The 22,597-nt window shown below is 47.5% G+C and overlaps 1 pseudogene across 1 annotated transcript; it reads left to right on the top strand.

Moving 5' to 3' along the window:
• The first annotated feature begins 7,858 nt into the window (after positions 1 to 7,858).
• LOC144792177 (uncharacterized) lies at positions 7,859 to 22,165 on the top strand (annotated as a pseudogene). Its single transcript, XR_013602515.1, has 5 exons — positions 7,859 to 8,137; positions 14,117 to 14,213; positions 15,629 to 15,760; positions 18,545 to 18,708; positions 20,199 to 22,165. The product of XR_013602515.1 is annotated as an uncharacterized LOC144792177 (transcript).
• The last annotated feature ends 432 nt before the right edge of the window (positions 22,166 to 22,597 follow it).

The following is a 22,597-nucleotide window of genomic DNA, read 5'->3' as shown; positions in this document are numbered from 1 at the left end:
AGAAATGGCAAAGAAGGAGAGGAGGAAGGGTGGAAGATAAGATGGATGGGTGGATGGATGGATGTATGTATGGATGGATGGATGGATGGATGGATGGGAGGAAGGAAAGAAGGAAGGAAGGAAGGAAGGAAGGAAGGAAGGAAGGAAGGAAGGAAGGAAGGAAGGAAGGAAGGAAGGAAGGAAGGAAGGAAGGAAGGAAGGATCAGTGCTTAATGTGAGCAATTGGTTTCAAGTGTAGCCCAACGACACTCATTTTTGAGGACTGGAACATATTTAAGACTTTGAGCTACATCAAGAGAGACAAAAACACAAAAGGGGAGAAAGTATAAGGAAGAAAAAAAGGCAAAATCGACATGTCAAAGGGAGAAAGCAGGGTGAAAATGAATGGGACACTATGCATGTGAGTTTGATGCAGGCAATCTTTATGGTAACATCAGGAAACTCAACATTAAAAAACACCCTGGCATGAGGCCATAAAACTGCTTAAAAACCGGCCCATAGATTGATCTGTCGGACCAACCCATTGGACATTGCCTGATTGCCCTATAAGCCAGTCCAACTCTGGCTCTCTCTATCCCTCCTCACTTTAGTCCCCCCCCCTCTCTCTCTACTGAAGACCCCTGTACCTCCTGTAAATACCAGAGGAAGCTCCTGGAGAGGTTGAAGCACTAAGAGGGGGAACGTAAAAAGGAAGAAACAAAATGCAAAATCGACATGTTAAAGGGAGAAAGCAGGGTGAAAAGGAACCTGCAAAAGTGAGTTAAAGTGGCCGAGTGTGTCTAGTGGTAGATTACTGAGGAATGAAATGGATTCAAAACTACACAGCCTTAGTATTCGGCACTCCGGCCATCAATAACGCCGGACACGGGAGGAGCCAAGATGGCAATCGAGATGGCTGCGTAACCGCTCGGCTCTGTGAGCCTCCTCACCCCGCACATATATCCTGGCACTTATCCTGAGCTGCAACGGCATCTACGTGTAGGCGAAGAGTCACTTTCACTTACCGCTTGCTCCTGAGGCTTCAGCTCGCTGCAGACCCGTTGGAGTGTCCCCGACTGTTTTGAGGCCTTCACGGAGCTGGGACCGGGGTCTCGAGTGCGGAGAGTGGCCGGCCGCGACCGCAACAACAGCGGCCTCTGGTGATGGTGAGGACTCGGCCGGAGGGAACGGAAGACCTGAATGCCGATGGCGACAGTGCCGACCCAGCCCAACTTGCGGAGAACCATGTGGGGGGTGTGATGCAGCTGGGTCGCGGGAGGTGCACGATTCTTAGCCCCCCGTTCCGGTGTTGTATCCGGGCCCATTACCGACTCTGCCCGGAGTCAGCGTGCTGTCCCCAGGGTGCGGCGGAGTTTTTAGCCTTTTGGTGACTCTCCGCTGAGTAACGTGCCTTGGCTAGTGAGATTCCAGTTGTGAATCCTGTTCCTCCCTGATGTGAGACCCTGTCCCGAGGTGAGGTGGAGAAGGACGAGGCCAGAGCAGCTAAGATAGCGGAGAGCGCCCTCGTACGCACACCTCACCCGGGCAGAGAAGCCGCTATGAGAGAGAGTCCTGGGGTCTGGCGACACGAGAGAGAGCCCACGTCCAGAGATGTTTTGCTGCGTTAACAACTCTGCATGAGACCCTGATCCGGGACGCCCGGGATCTGGGAAGGAGGATGGCCGCCATTGTTGTACCACCGCTCCACATGGGTAGTGATGAATCACAAGGAAGCGCTGATGTGTCAGCCTTTGCGTCAGCGTTGAACGTTCCAGCTGCGCCTACGTTTGTGGAGTCGCCGATGGACCCGGTCCGTGACATCGCTTTGGACTGTTCTGTGGTGTTTGGGGGTGACTCGTCGGGGCATTTATCTGTACGGCGGCGGATGCAACAACATCGATCCGTGGTTTGGGTTACCCCGGCGGCGCCTCCACCATTGTCAGATTGTGTGTCTTTCTCCTCCTGGCTGGTGAGACTGTGTTATTCCTGGGGGATTTTTCCGACATCGGTACTGCCACATACGGAGTTCCGCCGTGCGTACTTGACTGGGACATGGGGGCTACGGTCCCGTGGATTATTGGCGCTTCTCGGACTGCCTGGTTTGGTTGGACCCGCCGCACTGTACTGTAAGCCGATTGCTGAATGGCCGTATGTGGGTGTTATTGATAGAGAAGGCCAGGGATGATATCGTTTAGGATATGATGGAACACATTGTCGGCTGATGGTGTTTTGGAGGGACACTCCACGGGGATGTTACCGCTTGACTCTGTGATTCTTGCTTACTGTGGCTCTTCTGACTTTGCTTCTGATGTGTATTGTGCGCGATAGGTGAGGGGGGGGGGCAGGTGGTCTGATCGATGGCCCTTCTTCATATTTTTTCCTTTCTTTTTCTTCCTCTTTCTTCTATATTTCGGGTCTCTTTTAAGGCGATAGGCACGCTGCTGGGGGCGGGTAGGCCGTAGCCTTCTGCAGGGGTGCAGGGTGGGGGGCAGGGGGAAGAGGGTTGTTTATTTGTCCTTTCTTTGTCTCTATGGCCCTTTGCTTTTTCTTTTTCTAGGTGTCGTCGTCTTCATGTTTCCTACTATCTGTTTTGTTTTCAAGGGTTGGGGTGCTGATTCGACATGACGTGTATGTGTTGTTTACATTTATCCTGACTCGTATGCCTTGCCCCAGTGTCCTCGAATGTATTCGCACTCATTGGGGATTCTGTTTTATGTGGCTATTGTAGGATCATGTGTGACTGTCTGGCACTTATTCTGATATTTTTTCTGTTTTATTTTTTTTATTGTAAAATTAACCTTCTTAACTCCTGTTTCTCACGCTGTATGCTTAAATACGAGTTGTATCCTGGATACTTGCCTGACCCCGGCTTATGGACCGCCGTCTCTTTTATATTGCTCTGCTTACCTGACGAATTGATTAGCGGCCGGCTGGGATGGTTGTAGGCCCATGCTTGTATTAATGTGAAGTGATAATAAAGGTTTAAAAAAAAATAATAACGCCGGACACAGACTTCGGAGTTATACTTTGGTCCCTCACACTTACTCTTTTAGGAATTGTAATTGTATTGTATTGTATTTGCATTTATATAGCGCTTACTACCCCAGACGAGGCGTCGAAGCGCTTTTTCGGCAGGTGGCACGCTACTCCGGGACCCACAGAGGATTAGTGTTGAATTAGTATAGTGAAACATGCAAGTACATTTTAAGTGGTGGATAGGTTAATCAGTTATTTGGATCTGGAATGATAGCAGAAGGATAGAGTAGGACAAAGGTTTGTATTTATTTATCGCTCGCTTGTTGACGCATGCTATTCAGGGAGCCTATAGAGGATTAGTGGTGAATTAATATGGTGAAATATGAGGTAATTTCAGTGGTGGATATTAGTCTGTTACTTGGAGTGAGAAGGCTAGCGGATGGATAAAAGGGAAGAAAGATTTGCATTCATATAGCACTTGTTACCCCTGATGGGCGTTGAAGCGCTTTTCTGGCGAGTAGCACGCCACTTCGGAACCCATAAAGGATTAGTGTTGAAAATTAGTATAGTATAAATATGAAGTAATTTGAGTAGTAGATATGTTATTCAGTTATTTGGGCAGTATATTAATATAGTTGAATATGGAATATGGAATTTGAGAAGTGAAACATGTTAGTCTGTTAATTTTTATTGAAAAAGGATAGTGGAGGGATAAAAGAGTGAAGGTTTTTTTTTTTTTTATTGCTCTGTTTGTGGTTGTGGATGGTGTGGGCTGGGTATTGTTAAATGAGAAAAAGGGCAGCATTTCTGGCCCTAGTCCCGACCAGTCTCGAACAGGCCCAAACAGGCAACTACGCTTGTCCTCTACACCCTTAACAGGCCCAAACAGGCAACTACTCTTGTCCTCTACACCCTTAACAGGCCCAAACAGGCAACTACCCTTGTCCTCTACACCCTTAGCCTCGACACCCGGGCTGAGACGCCCTAAGCCTGGCCCTTTTTGTAGCCCTAGTAATCAGGTGACCCCTTCAGCCAATGGGAACCCTAGCCCTAACACAATCCAATCACAACACTAGCCCTAGTATCTAGAACCAATAGGAGACCAGGACCTTGCAGCCAATCTTAACCCTAGTCCAAGCACCCAATCAGTTCAAAAACCCTGATCTCTACGTCCAATAAAGGCCTTAGCCCTACCACTAGTCCCAACCCAAGTCAAAGCAGCCAATGGTACAGGTAGCCCTAGTCCCTCCTTCCAATAGAAAGCCTAACCCTACTCTTAGTCCCACAACTGGTCCAACAACCAATCACACCAGAAGCCCTAATCACTACTTCCAATTAAAGCTCTAACCCTAGCCCTAGTCCCACCCTACTCCCAACAACCAATAACATAGGAAGCCCTAGTCCCTACTTCCAATAGAAATCCTAACCCTAGCCCTAGTCCCAACCCTGCAATGATTGATTCACAGACCGAGAAACCAATCAGAACCCTCAAATACCCAACCAATGAGGACATTAACCCTAACCCAATAGAAACACCAGATACAACCACCAATCAGTGTACACATGTGCCAACCACTAGCACACCATATAAGGTCCCAGCAACCTCAGACAAGGTTTGCTGGCCAGGGAGTTGGAAGCTGCTTGCTCCTGTTCAGAATCTCCTAGGAGACAGACAGGCTCAATCCACAACTTTGGACTTCAGCAGGTAAAGGCTTCACTAACTCGAAATCTAACAATACTGTTTGAATAAAGCTTTACTCCCCCTGCTGGCCAAAAAACGAAGTGCACAGGCCCCAGTAAATACAGTTTCAACTAACCCTGGGCGAAGAACTACGCTCCGTTCGCGGAGCTTGCGGAGTTTTGGCAACTCCGCGTTCTACGGAGAACGCGAAGCTGTCGATTACTCCGTGATCCGGTGCGTAGCGTAGTTCTCGCGCGCTGAACAACATTATCGCGTGCGCCGGGGTAAGTTCACGCGATATTTGACGCGATCACGCACTTTGGCAGTGCGAACGAGAAGATGAGTTCCCCAACATGTCTAACACACAGCTATCTCGAGCATGCAGGCAGCGCCCCGAACACGCGCACCGCGCTCCCGAAGACGAAAAACGGCACGCGAACGGGTCTAGCAAGCTACTACGCATGTCCGCGGAGCTACGTGAAGGTCGCGGGGTGCAACTGCGTCTTCGCGTAGCTCCGCGGAGTGCGGCTCCGCGAACTACGCCCAGGGTTAGTTTCAACAGCTCACAGAAGCACCCTCTGATGTAGAAAATCCCTGTTGCTGGGGGGGGGGTGGGGGAGGCAGGGGGGCTGGCCTCACTGGCATGTGAACACAAAATGGAGGCTGGGGTGCACTGTTTGAGCACACAGGCCTAAGCACAGAGCAAAGGAGAAATTTGGAGGGAAAACAGATTTGTCACCAAGGAATGAGAGGGACAAACTACAGAGGTTGGACTGCAAATCCCACAATTCAACACACTAAATGAAGGCAATCATGGGCAGGGAAACCACACATTTAAAACACAACACAGGTGATAAAATATGCAATTACAGGCAGGCTAAAATTACAATTTTTAACTGTAACAACCACAGGCATAGACAGTAAACACAGAAAGTGAAAATCGTTTTTAAACAACTTTTTGTCTTGGGAAGAGACAGCACTAGTCTGTCTCCTTACCACTTCCTGGGTGAAATAATCACTGGATGAAAGGATAAGTGCTGGAAGGTTGGATGGATGGAAGGAATGATAACTTATGTGTGAAAAGATGAATGCATGGAAGATGGGAAGGATGGCCAAAATAATGAACTGGTGGGTTGTGGGATGGATGGTTGGCTAGAAGAAGGAGACAATGGATTGGCGGATTTATTCATTAAAAGCTGAAAGGATGGATGTGTGGGTGGATGGATGGCTAGAAGGTTTGATGGATGAAGGGATGTATTTTCGACAGGGCCAGACTGGGACAGAACATTGGCCAAGTCACAGAATTAAAAGAGGCTCTCGTTCTGTTGAGGATTTTACACTGGCTATGGATATGGAGTTAACACGTTGGAGTGATGCAACAAGTGGTAACGCAGAGGAAGTTGGAGATAAACTGAACAGGGCAAATCAGATAGCTAAAAAAATTGTCCAGCGTTTGCAAATCAGGGTAGTTTTAAACGTGTAAGGGCAAGCTGTACAGCGGTTGTGCAAAGGTATGGGAGACTGCTTGCATTTGTGCTTGCTGAAGGCAATGTTTGTGGTTAAATCAGAGAAATCTATAGTGCAGCCGGCCCACCAGACCATATAACAGGCCAGCAAATAGCCCAAAAACATTCCACACACTAATCTGTAATGCTTCGCGCACTGCCCTATAGGTCCGTCAGACCCTGCTTCTAAGGATAGTACAGATCAGTCGGTTCTCTCACGTTAGAGGTATGTTTCAAAGTCAGTGGCCTATCATTTTCTGGCTACTCTCTTTCTTGTCTATAAGTTGACAGCATTGAACTATAAAAGAGTGTAGCAAGGATGTCAGGAGCCCTAGTGCAACAGCCATAACGGCCCTCCATCCATCCTATGGTTGGGTACTGTAATACAGCTATATTTAGAGTGCAGGGGCCCCCACAGCTCAGGAGGCAGGAGCCACTACACCGGTCCCCAACTGATAACCACGCCCTCTGGAAACATAGGGCACAAAAGCATGCGTAACCGTAGTAAATTTGAATCCAAACATGCTTAAATGTTCTAAACATCTCATGATCTCTCACTACTCAACTCTACTCTCAACTCTATTCACAACTGGATGTTAGTTCACCAACTCATACTCAATCCCTCCAAAACGGAATTCTCTTCTGTCTGGCCTTCTAAAATCTCACCTCTCCCCCCTCAAATTCGTCGTCCATTCAGCAGCTCGCTTCATTTCAGGGTCCAAACGAAGTGACCACATCACTCCTATCCTGTCTTCTCTTGGATGGCTTCCCATCGAGGCTAGAGCTATTTACAAAACGGCATGCATCGCCCACAAAGCTTTGCACTCTTCCTTCCCTCGCTATCTGCGAATAAACTGAAATTGTCTGGAGGCTCAAGACCTTCTCGGAATGCGGAAAAGTTCCTGCTTTTACCCCCCTCCTTCAAAAGGGAAAAATTGATAGCTCTATAGTTCTCTGGTAATGCGGTGAGAATCTGGAACTTGCTTCCTCCTTTGCTCCGTGCCATCACTTCCATCCAGATCTTCAAAGCGGACCTCAAATCTCTTCTATTCCAAAGACACTTTCAGAACTAATTCCTTCCTTCTCAGACCCCACCAGGAAGTACTTTAGTCATTGTAAATTTGTCATATATATTTATATATTTTTTTGTGCATTCTGTGCCTGCTGTGTTTAATATTGTGTTCCTTTTGCCTGCGTTGTTTTGATTCTATCGCCTGCTATTTTTGTTTGCTTCCATTTTTGTAACATTTCTCTCATGTAACATAACTGGTTCTATTGTACAGTGCTCTGACACATTCGGGTAAAATCCGCGCTTTATAAAAATGCATAAAATAATATAAATAACTAAATAAATAGTTAAAATGCTTAGTCCTTCGACAATTCTTTCTGAATGTGGACAGTTCTCATGGTTTACTTTACATCGTGCCTCAACCCGCGTGCTCAAGAATCCGGCTTCGATTGCCCCATACAGCCCCTCCTCTCCCTCAGGCAAACAGGATCTGGGCTTTGCAAGGGAGGATCTTGGCAAGGCGCCGCCTGCCACCTGTAAACCTTCATAGGCTTCCCCACCCCCCTGAGCGCAAGGCGCAGGAACTGTCAATGATGACATCTGAGCATTCTCTTTCACTATCTCGCGGTCCAATCAGAGGCCAGAAGCCATGACGTCAGACCTGCTTGGCCTATAGGGATCGAACACGATCCTAGATATGGCTAAGACGCAGGAATTGCTGATCATTTACTAAGAATTAGAGCCGGGGAACGTTGAGCTCCTGGGTCCGAGCGTTCCGGACAATCGAACGTTCACGGAGGGATACGTAGTATCCGGCCAGCCCAGGATGCTGCTCATCTCCGGGAATCCCGGCGCCGGCAGCCGGCCCATATCCGTCATGGTCCCGGCGCTTCACAGCGCCCCCTCCAGCCCGGAGTCCAGCGATCTGCCCCCGCGCAAGAGACAGCGGCTCACCCACCTCAGCCCGGAGGAGAAGGCGCTCAGGAGGTGAGGCATGCAGGCGGTAGTGAGGCAGGCAAGCTACCCTCCCCCATACCCAGCGATCATGGGATTCCTGGACTAGGACATGGTCTACCCTGACAATCATGGGATTGCCTAACTTTCCGGGGTCTCGAGGGCTCTGATCACATGAAATTGCTGTCCACCCGTAGGTCTGGGATTACGTTTATGCATATCGACTTTTGATCGATCACCCCAGCCCCCCCGCTCTCCCCCCCCCCCCCCCTCCTCCGCCGCATCGCCCCCTAGCCTCCAAGGCAACGCCCATGTTTCAGGGTCTTTACTCAATGAACTGGTGCCAGGCTCGAGGCAATAGTCTGCATTGCACAATCCCAGGTTCCCAGCCGAGGGCAGGGACCTGGTAACATCTGGCAGATCAGCAGCAGACTAACTATATCCGGGCTCTTGGGATCGGGGTTTAAAAGTTCCAAAGTGAACCGGTTTCAACAGAGCTAGATAACCCTTCTTAGATATGCTATTCAGTTGACATATAGGGGGTTTCCCTGATATTTGCTATTCTGGTAAAATGCTCTGTGCCCCAGGGTTGACCATAGACCAGCCTCATTGAGCCGCCTAGCTTTACAGGAGACAGTTAGGCATTTGTTCAAATATCATCCCCAAACAAACGTAATGTCTTTATAATAGTTAATATTTATACATGAACTGTAGGAGAACGTTCCACTGCAGTCAATGTAGTTTTGCTCATGGTTGATTAAACGACAGGGTTCTTTTTATGGACGTTTTTTTCTACTTTCAGATATGATATTATAGCGCGATGTTTAATAATGCTCCGTATTGTGCAGCTGAGTTTTCTACAGTAGGCTTCTTTTGGGGGCGGGGGTCTTAAATGACAGTGATGCTGCTCTAGAGATTACATCCACCCGAGCCTTGTGATGAAACTATTCCACTAATTCGTGGTATGCAAACAACGATTTGCAGATGTCCGTGCCCCACGGCACCAACTACTTACTAGGATGTATAGCACCTCTGTGGAAACAGTTTCGAGAACTGCCTGCCCCCTGTCGAGACCCAGAGTGCCTGTTCCTGCCCCTCTCCCTGGCTGACTCAGCCCGCTCAGCCTGCGTGGGCGGCCCCCTCCCTCCGGGGAGACTCGGTCCGCCCCTGCTCTCCTTGCCACGGTGGCAGATCAGCTGAACTAACATGGCCGGGTTGACGCAAGTTCCTGCATTTAAAACGACACTCTCGGGAGGGAGCGCGAGGCCAGTTTAGATAATCGATACCAGCCACGCACTCTTTCTGATTCCTGAATAAGCACAAACTTATTTCGTCCTCAAATTGAAAATAAAAGGTGCTAATTATTACTAGATAGTTAGGCAGACTGGGCGTGGGCATTAGTAAGGGCACGGTGCCAAATTCTCAAAGCTGTCTGGAGGGACAAGCGCCGGAATGAAGGGTTGGAGCAGGGTGCGGGTCAGAGCCCGAGGCGTAGGGTAGGGTCAGAGGAGAGGTTTGTAGTGGGTGTAGGCCAAGGGGAGAGGCCCTGAAGCTTAGTGTGTGCGGAGTTTGACGCACTGTTTGGGGGAGGGTCTGGGGCTTATTGACAGAATGAATGAATGTTGCAGTTGCACTTACAGAGCGCACTGTCACTCTTGATTGAGCGCCCTGCATAGCTATGCTGGGGATCAATAGTGTCATACTGTCATATGTGATATGGAACCCGGTCTACACAACTACTACTAAGAACTAACAAACGACCCCTTTAACCCCACCCAATTGATTCCCTACTGTGTCACAGCTTATTTTTCTTGGAAGTTTCTCCAAAACATACCTTTTAATCCCAAAAGCTGGGTCACAGCCAAATGAATCGGTCACCGAGAAAGGGGGCATACTTTCCTAGTTTCATGGTGAAATATGTTAGTGCCAACCTGTAGCTGGCAGCGTCGTTTGATTTAGCCAATGAGGGAAGTATGGCTGTTTTAGAACTCTGGAGAAGCTCGTAGAATCTGGTGCTGCCGACATCAAGGAGGCGGGCAGTATGTCGCGGCTGACATATAAAGCCTGTAAAACGTTGTTGTTCAGATCTTTGAGCGTGGTGCGATTCTGACATTAAGGAAGCTGTTCGAACCTCGTCGTTCAGACACCGAGACTCTTGCAGTGTTGTTCAGTTGGAACAAGAGGAAGCTTGTTGGCCTCGTGGTACTTCAGACAACGAAGAGTGGTTATAGTGTCAGGGTGGAGGTTTGAAGATTATATCTTGGAGGCACAGAGGAAACTTACACCATGACTTCTTGAAGACCGTATGATATGGCTCGATTCAAGCACTGATAAAGTTCTTAGGATGGTTTAGTAAAACACAGAGCCAGCTAATATTGTTAATTTTTTGCACCAGTGAAGCTCATCTTTTTCCTTGGTTCAGACAGCTGTACCATCTGTTCACTATAACCCTTTGGTGCCATTGCGACAAAGCGCTACAATCTGGCATGGCTTGATTGTATTCTACTCTGTTTTCTTTTTACCTTCCTTGCTTGGCAGAAAGGAGTTCAGTACATGGTATTTCTGTGCCATTCGTGCTTTATGGTTTCAGCAGGAAGTACTGACATTAAAGCGCCTCGTGTTCATCCCGGTTATCCTCATTGCACACAGTTTCCCAGTGTCTGACTCAGTCTTGACAGTAACTGAAGCCATCCCGCCCCCGTTGCTGGCAGAGCTCCCAGTTGCCAAAGACCTGTTGGCTGTGGTGATTATGTGCACCTGATGCAATGTGCAGCAATACCGCAGTGCTCTGAGAGTGCCAACAGCCCACGTGTTTTCAGTGCCACCCATGCCTGTCAGTAGATGCAGATTACTTGTGCAAGCCATGCCTCTACAGCTTGTGCCTTGCAAAACACTCTATATTCCCTGGTGCCCTCAAGAGACTGCTTGCCTTTCAACTGGCTGTCTTACATGACACCCTCAAAAGATCAGGGGCCTCTCAAGCAGTCCAAGCCACCCTCTAACAAACCACATGGTCGCACCAGAATGTTTTCTGTGCCTTACAACAGGCCAAGTGGCATTCGCTCCAAATCTACACCAGACTCTGCGCCTTGTACGCCCGCCCCAACAGAAACTTATTTCTTTGGGGGAACCCTCGACTTTTGAGACCTGAGGGAAAGATGGCAGGCAGCACATACGCATTTAAGTGAGGAGTAGGCCAGACAGGCAGCGCCGACTAGTTCTTGAACCTTATAGATGAAGAGAATCAGTAGTAATCCTTAGGTGGTTGTCGAACCAGCAGTGCAGACAAGTCTTTGTTGGTAACTGGTTCTTGGACGCCCTTCCATTGGAGACGGGATGCATGGCCAAGTGTTCAGTAAGCATGATGGCAATGAGGGTGTTGGTGACGGGTAGCAGGGCAAGTCTTTAGTGGTATCTGAAAGGCATCCCAATCAGGACTTCCGGGCCAACTGGGTCAGGAATTTTAGAAAAGCCTTTAATGTTGACTTTGTCAGGCATCTTACGCACTACTTTGGGGTCAGCCAACATGGACCCAAGCCACAAGCGGTGACTGGAACAGGCAGTGCAGCCAAGCCTTTGGTAGAGTGGGTCTATGCGAATCATACGTCCTTAGCTGATGTAGAGACACAAATAGGGACTCCCTTAGACGTTGACAGTGGAAAGCCATGGCAGCAGGTTTAATGAGGACCTGGAGGGCGGCAAGTGCTTGGTGGCAGGACATTTTCACATTAGAAATCAGCAAGGACAGGCCTTGATGAATAAGCTGTTGATGGCAATGGGAACAGGCGCAGTAGACCTGGCTTCAGCAGTGACGGTGTCAGACATTCTTAGAAAAAAAATAATAGTGAACGTTGGCTAATCTGTGCTGAAAACATGGGTTTGCAGTGTGGTAAAGGTTTCGACAGCAAATGAGATGGGTAGTATGGTCAGCGGCATCTTTTTACCACACGGTGTACTCTTAGTTCTTCCTCGGCCTGCCTTTTCCGGTTTACACTGCAGTACTTTTAAGGCCTCCTGAAGAAGCTTCTGCAGCAGTTGGAACAGATGACCTGTGTGCACTGCACTCTGCAGAGCACAGCAAACTCTATACAAAACAATCTATCAGGAAACAGTACATTTCACACCAGGAAAGGCTCGACCCAAGCTAGCTTGACATTTGTGCAGCTAGAAGTGCTCGAGGGTAGTCTTAGGATGGACTGCTATGGCATTACACCACTAGTTGTGCTCTGTTCACAAGGATCTCTCTGTCCCTCCTGCCATGTGAAGGCCTTCATCAAGAACACCTGTGTGCCTCCACTGAAGGCAGCATGGTAAGAAGGGCCATATTAAGCACGTGGTTTAGGCTTCCAGGGCAGTGCCATCTTCCTCATTTCAGAAGCATCAAGAGCCCTCTCCTGCACACAGGAGCAACGTTTTTAGCTTCATGCACATCATCCGCACACATGTATGAAATTAACAATATTTTCGTAAATAAAAAGCTTGCCCTGTGCTTTGTTTACGTGGGTAAACGTGACTCTTTTCGATTTAGGTGCGAACTCTGTCAGAGGGGTCACAACAGTAATTGTGAGGGCAAAACCAATCATAGTCTGCCTTTCTCCCCAAGTCTCTCTTCGTATAGCTCTCTCATAATGTGCTCACTCGTGCAATGGTGATGGGGTCAATCACCCTTACAAACTGTGTGGTCCTCTCTTCCGCCACAACAGCAACAGACTCAACTTCTTGGGTTAGGCCGTAGCAAATTTTTTTGTGTTGAAATTTTTTATTGAATTTGACAGTGAAAATACAGCATGAGAATAAGGATACAAAAGGCAATATTATATTGTTAATACATAAATAAAATATTCTATAAAAGGTACAAAATACCTGTGAATATATGACACTTGATAATGAATAAAAGCATATAGATATGAGGTACATAAAGACATGAAACAAGGTGGTATAACAACCACTGCAACCAATACAATGACACAGTAGAAAATATAGCAAAATACACAACAAACCTGAACATGAAATTACACATCTCCTATTTACCTCCCCTTTTGGAGTCAGCAAAGTACAGAAAGACCAGGTGAAATAAATTGATACATTAAACATTTGTAACAGCACCTGAGACTGCATAGCGCATTGTCCCTGCTGGGCATCCTGTGACTCTTGGTCACGCCGATCATAATCTCCGGGATACCCGAGGTTGCGCTAGAAGTGTGGGGCCACCAGCAGGTCGCGTCCCCCTTCTAACCAGCCTCACCCCTGAAAGGCTTCTCCCGAAAGAGGCGGCCAACTGACCCATCTAGTGCCCTCAAGAATCGGTGTCGTTATTCAGCTAAAATGCAGCAGCGGCCCGTGCAGGTAAGAGCGGTGTGACGGGTGGGGGGGATTTTGACAGCGACCTCAAGGGGAAATTAAATAAATAGTGAATTTTCCCTAATCTTCCTATATCGAACCCCCCCAGCCATGTTGGGGTGATTTGGTGTCAAAATTCAGCGACATCAGCTCATCAGAGGAAAAAAGAGGGGGCCACCAGGTTTCCGCCCACTTTTAAAGGGTCTTACTCTGCCCCCTCCCCCTCACATACCCCTTGACCACCTCCAGTCATAACCCACTTCCTCGGGGCCCACCCCTCCACGGTGGAGCGACTTATGATGTCCTCCAGCAAATACCCGTTCTCTGTCTGGCTCTCTTCTGCTCTCCTCCCCATATCTCCAAAATGTTTTCCTGTATCACACAAAATAACATGTGTAACTGATGTGCATTTACTGTAAACTTTAATGTCAACACATCTCTCGTTAAATAATTTGTATGTTTTAGATAAACAAATGGAATGGTCAAATCACAAATGGCGAACTTGGTTAATGTTAGGGTGTCCAATATCTTGTTTCAGAGGGCCTTTGATTTTGAATAAATCCCACCCATTCCGCGTTTGTAACCCATGGCCCTCTCCCCCATGCTTGTGTAGATGTTTCTGCAGTGTTCAAACGTCTTCCGGTGTTAATGGCGCTCCCTTTGCCTCCACAGGAAATTGAAGAACCGGGTAGCCGCACAGACAGCAAGAGACCGGAAGAAAGCTCGAATGGGGGAGCTGGAACTACAGGTCGTGGAGCTGGAGTTGGAGGTAAAGGCCGCATTCCCATAAGGGGGTCACTAGGAGTTCTTTCCAGAGTCATTGTGTGTGAGGTGCGCATGCAGGGATACTCCCAACAGTGGTCAACCCGGTTAGCAGGCCACTTGCTTGTACATGGGCAACTCAAAGATGCCCGGGCATGAAGGGGTACACATGGGCAATGGGTACACTATGGATATGGGAACAGTTTAGACCATGGGCACTCATAAACTTTATCTCGGGGCCAAATTTACAGTGTGGTTTGTGGTCGAGGGCCACACTGGTGGGGTCAGGGTCAATGGGAGGGCGGGGCTAGAGCAAAAAAGACTGTGACCAAGAGGTTGAACACAGGCCCCTGCAGCGGAAGCATTAGTCCACTGAGCCACCAGACCCGACATACACACGTCTGTCTGTGTCTGTGTGTGTGTCTCTCTCTGTCTGTGTCTCTGTCTGTGTCTCTGTCTGTGTCTCTGTCTGTGTCTCTGTCTGTGTCTCTGTCTGTGTCTCTGTCTGGTTGTCTGTGTCTGTGTCTCTGTCTGGTTGTCTGTGTCTCTGTCTGGTTGTCTGTGTCTCTGTCTGGTTGTCTGTGTCTCGGTCTTTGTGTCTCGGTCTTTGTGTCTCTGTCTGTGTGTCTCTGTCTGTGTGTCTCTGTCTGTGTGTCTCTGTCTGTGTGTCTCTGTCTGTGTGTCTGTGCCTCTGTGTCCAAACAGGAAGCTTCCCAAAAGACCCTTTAAAAGTAAGCTGTGAAAGGGCTTACAGCTGACTTCTCTTTTGGGAAGCTTTCTGACGGTGCCATGACCTCACAGACGCTGGCAGTAAACACAGAAGATGGCCGCAGGAGCATACGTAGGAAATACCTCTTTCATACGTATTCACAACGTATGCTCCCGCGGTCATCTTCTGTGTTTACTGTCGGCCTTACTTGAAACTTAGAAACTGCCATGCAAGGTCCGCGGGCCACCCATGAAGGCCTGCCGGGCCGTACTATGAGTACCAATGGTTTAGACCTCCCTTCATCTAGGATGTGGTGGGTGGGTGGGTGAAGTTTGTGTGCAGCCCAGCAGTGCCCCCTACAATCCCTCCATGGTCGGCATGTATTGGGCGCTCAGTAGAGGGCGAGGCCTGTAGGCATTGTGTACAGGTCTATAACTATAAAGTGATGTATTTACAACGTTATGATTGATGGTCCCTATCAAATACAACTGCCAAGCATCCATTGCACAAATTGATTGTATATTTTTTAATTGTTTTATACTGTTTTTTATCATTATTTTGTGGATTGTGTGATAATTCTGTACTTTTATGGATGTTTTATATATCCGAATAAAGATCCTTTGACTTTGACAGGTCTATAACTGCTGCATGTTCATCCTAGGGACGATCAAGTATTTCTGTGGCCATTTCTGATGGGTCTTTCTCTTGTCTAGAATCAGAGACTCCTACTTCAGAACGACCACTTAAGAGAAAAAACACAGCGCCTCTCAGTGGAGAACCAGGAACTCCGAGAGAGGCTGGGCTTGGATGCCCTGAAGGTGGAAGAAGACAATGAAGAAGCCAAGGTGAGAGGGTCCTTCGGGCTGGGAGGGGAACAGATCACCGCCAGATCAGCTGGGGCTGGGGACTCTCTCCACAGGGAAAAGTGTTTTCCAAACTGAGGGGAAACAAAATGAATTTTTTTACGTTCGTCTACCCTTTCCACTGCAGAATTTTATGCTTTGTAAATTCTGCACGGAGGGAATAGGCAGTCTTATGTCAGTCACATAATATGTGCTAGTACACCTGGAAATCACTCCTGGCGTGACTTTTGAGGCGTACTATTCAACCCTCTGTGAATAGCAAAAAAGTGTAAAGGAATTCTAAGGCAGTGCAGTAGAAATCGACATCCACTCCTACACTTGGTGCATCGGGCCCATATTCCCCATGAGCGATTAGAGGCTTCCTGGTGAGACCGGCTCTATTCTGGAAACGCATTACCATGTGCGAGTAAAACGATGGCTGCAAGGAAGGCTGTGCTGCAGTTGGTCATTTGTGATTCTCACAATCTGTGATGTTTACCCCCCCCCGCACCCCCCACCCCTCCCCCGGCTCGTTCTCGTTGCTTGTGATCTCCCCTTCAGTGCTTAATTTGTAAAAGAATAAGTGTCAGGGCCACCTTGTTTTCTTATAAGCCTGCTGATGTCGCTGCCAAATGTCATGGTTGCCTAATACCAAGGATGTGTGTTCATTTCACCTCACTCCGCTTGTGTCCATAAACATACTCTTCCTGCCCCTTTATCTAGCTCTTGCAAGTTCTTCCTCTCATCCCTGCTGTCACCATTTCTCACTGTTCTGTGTTTCTCTTCCCCTTTTGCTGCTTTTCTCTCTTGTTCTCGGCTAATGTTGATGATTAAAAGTAAGTCCTGGTCCCCAAAAAAGAGTGCCGGTGGGCCCCACCGGTAACCACTGGCTCAAATTAAGCACTGCGCACTCCCCTTTTGCCCCTCCACCCCAAGTGGCGTCGTGAGCCACACGCCTTTGCAGCTTAAGTGCCATTTCCACTGACCTCATAAGCTGGGTCTCACCAAAATGTTTATTAGTTTTATTGGCCTCTTTCTGGAGGTATACAGACAAAACCCCAAGCACTTTATGGAAAAACCAGGGCCGGGCTGAGGGGTCGGGGGTAAGGGCTGCTAAGTGAACCAGGAGATTAATAGACTGGTGAAAATATTGAATACGGGCAGGGAGCATCAACTAGAGTGAGTTCAAGAGACCAGGGAGAGAAAGAAAGATAGTAGATAGAGATTGGAAAGAAGAAAGTATAGAAGGCAAGTTGAAAGGAATAGAGGAAAGAAACATGGAAGAAAGGAAGGATGGAACAAATGGAGTTTGAAAAGAACAAGTGAAAGAAGGGTTCATGGATGAAGGATGAAAGGATGGTTATGGGTCGATGAATGTGCCGAATAGAATGGTCAGTGGATGGATGGAATAATGAAAGATAGAATATAGTGGCTGGGTGGGTGAAGGCATGAATGTGTCAACTTATGTTTGGAATGGCGAAAGGATGGACTGAAGGATGAAAGGATGTGAGAATGGATGAATAGAGTGAAGGTTTGGAGGATGAATGGATAGATAGATGGAAAAAGGGTGAACCAAACTATTCTAAGAAGGATCAGACTTACTTGTTTCACCCACTTGGTGTCATTAGAGGTTTGGAGGGAGTTATAGGAAACTCTGTTGCCCTTCCTCTTCCAATTTGCTCACAAAGGCTCCAATGGGACTTGTCCTATGTTGCTGCTGATTACAGAGGTCCTCACTGCTGCAGTGACCTTTCCCTTGCCTTGAGTTCCCTAAATTGAACAGATAGGAGATTAACGTGAAGGTTAATTTTTAAACATTTGCATTGATAACGTGAAAACAGAGGCTTTGCTGGGGGGCCCAGGAGTCCGTAAAGTTTGTGCGACCTCTCACAGAAGGCAAGGAATGCTTCAAGTGCCATAGGCAGTGTACAGAAAATAACACCTGTGCTGCTGGTGGAAGGGAGAGGTTGTGTCTCTGGAAATGGGCAGTGATCATCTTGCTGAAAAATGTTGGTTCCTTAGCGACAGGTGTGTCCCTTGATGGACGCCAGTGACTTCAGAGCACGTATAGCTCTCTGAGAGACCACTGAGGTGCATTACTAAGGGATCCTCAGATTGTCATCTCTGTTCCATTCCCACAATGTTTCCCAACCCTAGGTCGCTGGTGCATGTCAGTGTGACATTCTCCCGTCAGCCCATCGTGTAAACGTGTGGTTTACAGTTTTTATTGAACAATCCATGGGTTTATCCATCTACCACCTGATCAGGGTATTTCCTGCTGTGTGTGGGGGGTGGGGGGGATTCTGTTGGATGTTTTTGTAACTATTAAGCCTAATGTGAAGTGGTCTCCATCTCTTATTTCAAGCCTGACCACAAGTCCTGCATGCAGCGAGGTCTGGGACAATATTCCCTCTTTGGTTTGAAAGCATGTAACCCATAGCTACATGTGCAGTGAGGTCTATCATGTTACCTTTTTGCTTTAAGAGGGCGTGTGCCACTTGCCTTGTTTTGCAGTGAGGTGTTACCACCAGGTTCTTTCTTTGAGAGCCCATGTGTTGAACACGCTTCCCGGCAGTGTGGTCTTGGCTAGACTCATATCTTTGAGAGTCTGACCATCCAGCCTGTACACTAGGACCTAAATGCCTGTCTGCCTAGCTTTGGAAGCCTGTGACCATTGACTGTGTACACATTGGGGTCCAACCCTCATTCTTCCCCTTTCTTTGAGTGTGCGCACATCTGCAAGGCCTGCAGTGAGACCTAAACAGTCCTATCTCTCTTTCTGTGCAGGTCTTGATCCAGTCCCGCGTGGAAGACTTGGGTATGGTGACCGGGTCCGCTGAGTCCGCAGCACTCAGACTATGTGCTCCTCTGCAGCAGGTGCAGGCCCAGACGTCATCACGCCTGATCATCTCCACGTTGATGATGGCAGCGCTGACGAATCCGACGCTGAGGTGAGACGCGAGCCCCCTACACCCCTTCACTGCCAGCAACACAAACCGCTGTGCTCACTGGCCGGCTGTTCTTCATAACCCAAACCCACCCCCACACATGCACGCGAGACATCACAGCACTTTACAAAGTATTTGATGTGAATTGAAGAAACACGGTAACGTCAACAGGCCTCAAGAGCAAGGAATATTAGACTAACATTTTATCTTCTAAAATGATCGTGGAAATTGAAAAAAGAACATAAAGCATGGAGAGTGATCAAGCTATAAATAAAATGACGCACCCTGTTTATTAGGATGGTCAAGTATTATTAGCTATAGAAATGTAATGAAAAACGTCGTTTAGAAGTAGAGAAAATGGGCATAGAAAACTAACAGACTGGTTTAGAAGGGCTTCCTTCTGTTAGTAGAGATGATACTTCATAGATCGGTTTTTCGGTATCATATCCTGTTCCCTGGGGGGCTCTCCGCCATCACAGTTCAGGCTTCTGCGACAGCACCTGAGCCCTCGTTCAGAAGTGTGCTGCTCCTCTCTCTGGGATTAAGGCTGTGCCTTCTCCCCCCCCCCCCCCAAATCGTACTACTAAACTCTGTTGTGAAAGCCTGTGCCCCCCAGCTAAAACGTTACCTCCCTGGGCAAAGCTAACCCTAACCCACCCACCCCCACCTCAACCCACCCCTCCCCCAGCTCAAACACTTTGTAGCTCCATGGCCATGGAAAACGGACTGTAACCTTGGACATTGCGTTGTTGACTTGTTGCAGATATAGCCAAAGCCTACCTCTATACCTGATAACACGGTTAGGACTGTATTTGTCTTGTGTGGGGTTGCGGCGGGGGTATGAGGGTTAACATCTGTAAATAATTCTGTTCTTGAACAGTCACTTTCCACCCACAAGAAAGATTAGATTAGAAGTAAATGGAAAATAGGGTGTTTACATTTGGCTCTAAAGGGATATAACCATGTGCCTTTCAGTAGAGCTTGGAACAACCTCTCCAAGCCCTTCATGAGTCTTTCCCCGCCTTAGCGTCACCTTCTGAAAGTCAGAAGAGGTGCATATGTTCTAGCTGCTGGCCAGAGAGGGGCACTTAAAAAATACTTTGTGATATTACACAGTTGGTATTTTTTTCTCTTCCTGTTGATCAGCACAGGATAAGTGCATGGAGTTTGGCAAGCTGGCAGAACGTTTATCTCAGTGCACCTCGTACCTTGGCTCCTCCACATCGTGTACCTGTAACTTCGGATAATATATGCTTGCAGAAGGCACTCAGTGCCATTGTTGTGCCTATGTCCTCTGCCCGTACTCATGCCCATGAGAGACTAGGAATGTTCCAACACTGTTAACCAGTCACACTCATGTAGTTAAGATTTAAACCACAGGCGTCCTGGGTCTTCTGCGCAGTGTTGGCCCCAAGAGACAATCTTCTCTCAACAGACTGTACTTTAAGTGAATTGAAAAATTAATAATTTGCCTCTTTCCTCCCTCTCTGCAGTCTGATATATTACTTGGCATTCTGGACAGCTTGGATCGGCTGGACCCAGAGACGTTCCTCTACGACAAGGACCTGGAGTCTCGGTGTCTGGAGGAAGAAGTCGGCAGCGACGAGCATACCATACCGGCCTCCCCATCTTCTGCTCTGGGGTCCCCATCAGCAAAGCTGGACGCCATTAATGAACTTATCCGCTTCGACCATGTCTACACGAAGCCGCTAAGCTCGGAGTCGGACGCTTCTGAGCTAAGCAACGAAGCCTGCGTAGTTGTTAAAATGGAGGAACCCACTCAGAGCCCCACGGGCGAGGAACTGGCCAGCCCCCTCGCCTGCGTGAAGCAGGAGATCCTGGAAGATCACTTTATCCAGCACTTGTGCATGGAGAGCCTCCTCTCGGTCCCGGAGCCCACCCTGCAGAAGCCTCTCAGCCTGATGGACACTGCCAGCGACTCCGGGTACGAGGGCTCCCCATCCCCTTTCAGTGACCTCGCATCTCCACTGGACTCAGACCCCTCTTGGGAGTACACTTTTGCCAATGAACTTTTCCCCCAGTTGATCAGTGTCTGACTGGTACAATGCCGTCCCTCCTTTTCTGGAGAGAGACTCGCATTTCAGACTGAGACAGAAATGGGGTGGAGAACATTTTGCCCCATTATTTTCTTAAATTAAGCCAAAATGTACATAGAAATGAAATTGTTGACTTTCTACTGGTCGTTATAGAGAGTCTGCTACTTATTTAAAGACCTGAAAACACAACATAAGTATTTCTCATTGACATATGACCACAAAACTATTCAGGCCACTCCTCTTGCTACAGAAGTGTGTGACCCCTTTTTGACGCGAAAAGGGTCATAGGGCATAATCCAGCTCAATGGAAAGATGAATAGACAAATTATCAGCAGCACGTGTGTTTATAGCTGATATGGATCATAAGGAGAGTGTTTAGGGCAGGGGCAGTCGATGGAAAGTATAAATCTACCACGTGCATGATCAATGCTTTAACCACTGTGAAAACCACAGTTGCCCTTCTATCTGAAAGGTTGTTACTTTTAGGCAAGGTCAGCTCACCAACTGAGTGTGGATACAGAATACCTCTTGTTTTAATCCTCCCCAAGCTTTCCAGCTGTACCTTTTAGTATTCGCTCTTTCTAAGGGGTCTAGCAGCAGCTCAGTGGAGGTACGTGACCGGGTAGGTGATAACTGGGCCTTAACACCATACATTTCCTCAGGAGATTAAATGAGGCTAGTAACATTTGTATCAATTTATGACCAGGGTCCTTGAGAGTTAATTTGGGTCATCGGCTCCACGTTTATTCACCAGCCCGACATTCTTTCCGTTTCAAATGCCAAAAAAGTGCTACATTCAGGCCCAGCTCAATTGAAATCTTAGCATACCGCCTCAGCAGCAACAGATTGTGTGTTTGTTAACATAGAGAAAATCCTCACCTACCCTTAGATCACATATGTTCTTAACATATGCATATGTTAAGAAGCGTGCACATGCCAGTCCACTGAGGTAGATCCTTGTTAGGATGGTACCGTGACATACGTTTGCTGAGAGGGTGATTCTGTTGATGTCCTTTGAACGCAAATCACCATTACCCTGTTGAAGACATCGGTGGCATGAGACTTTATAACATTGATTTCAAAGCGACAAGTGATACCACTGAAGCCTTCTCTATATAGCGTAGGTCATTGTGTAAGTGCATGAAACACCAGTTTTACACTCAACCTTAAAGACATGCTGGGATTACTATTTCTGCTTCGTTGCATTTAAGGGAGAGCATCATTTATGGTACCCCGCAACCGTGGTTTGCTGTTAGCATCTGGATGCAATGTTTTGTCAACAGTCACTGCCCCTTGTCAGCCTGTAAAATTTGACAATTTGTCTATGCTGGAATAGGACCTTGTGCTTCACAGAGCCTTACAGTTTATCTGAGAACATAAATCTATTTTGTAAAAGAAACAAATTTACTGTGTAAATGTGTCAACATTTATTAATATTATTGTATTTCCCTTATCCTGGATGCTTTAGCATATGAGTTGCTTCCTCTATTTTAATATTTAATACTACATGTGCAATTAAAAAGTGCAATGCAGCCCGTGTGTGCTTTGGCTTAATTTTATTTGTGAGGGATTACATGCACGGGGCAGTGTGTATTCTGCTTTGGAGCATCTGACAGAGGAGCATATAGAGGGTTTTGTGAAACTGAAGCTATGTGTTCACTCTTAAAAGATAAATATAAGGAAAACAAGGAATTGCCACATGTTGTGAGACCAGCAGGACTAAACGCAGATGAGAAACAACAAGGTTCACATTGTAATGTACACACAACATCAAAACCTATGATGAATCTTGATAAGAGCATCATATCTTAATGATGTTCAAAAGGCACAAATAC

The sequence above is a fragment of the Lissotriton helveticus genome, chromosome 11 (assembly GCF_964261635.1).
Source record: "Lissotriton helveticus chromosome 11, aLisHel1.1, whole genome shotgun sequence".
Taxonomy (NCBI): Eukaryota; Metazoa; Chordata; class Amphibia; order Caudata; family Salamandridae; genus Lissotriton; species Lissotriton helveticus.
This window is presented reverse-complemented; position numbering and strand designations above follow the sequence as displayed.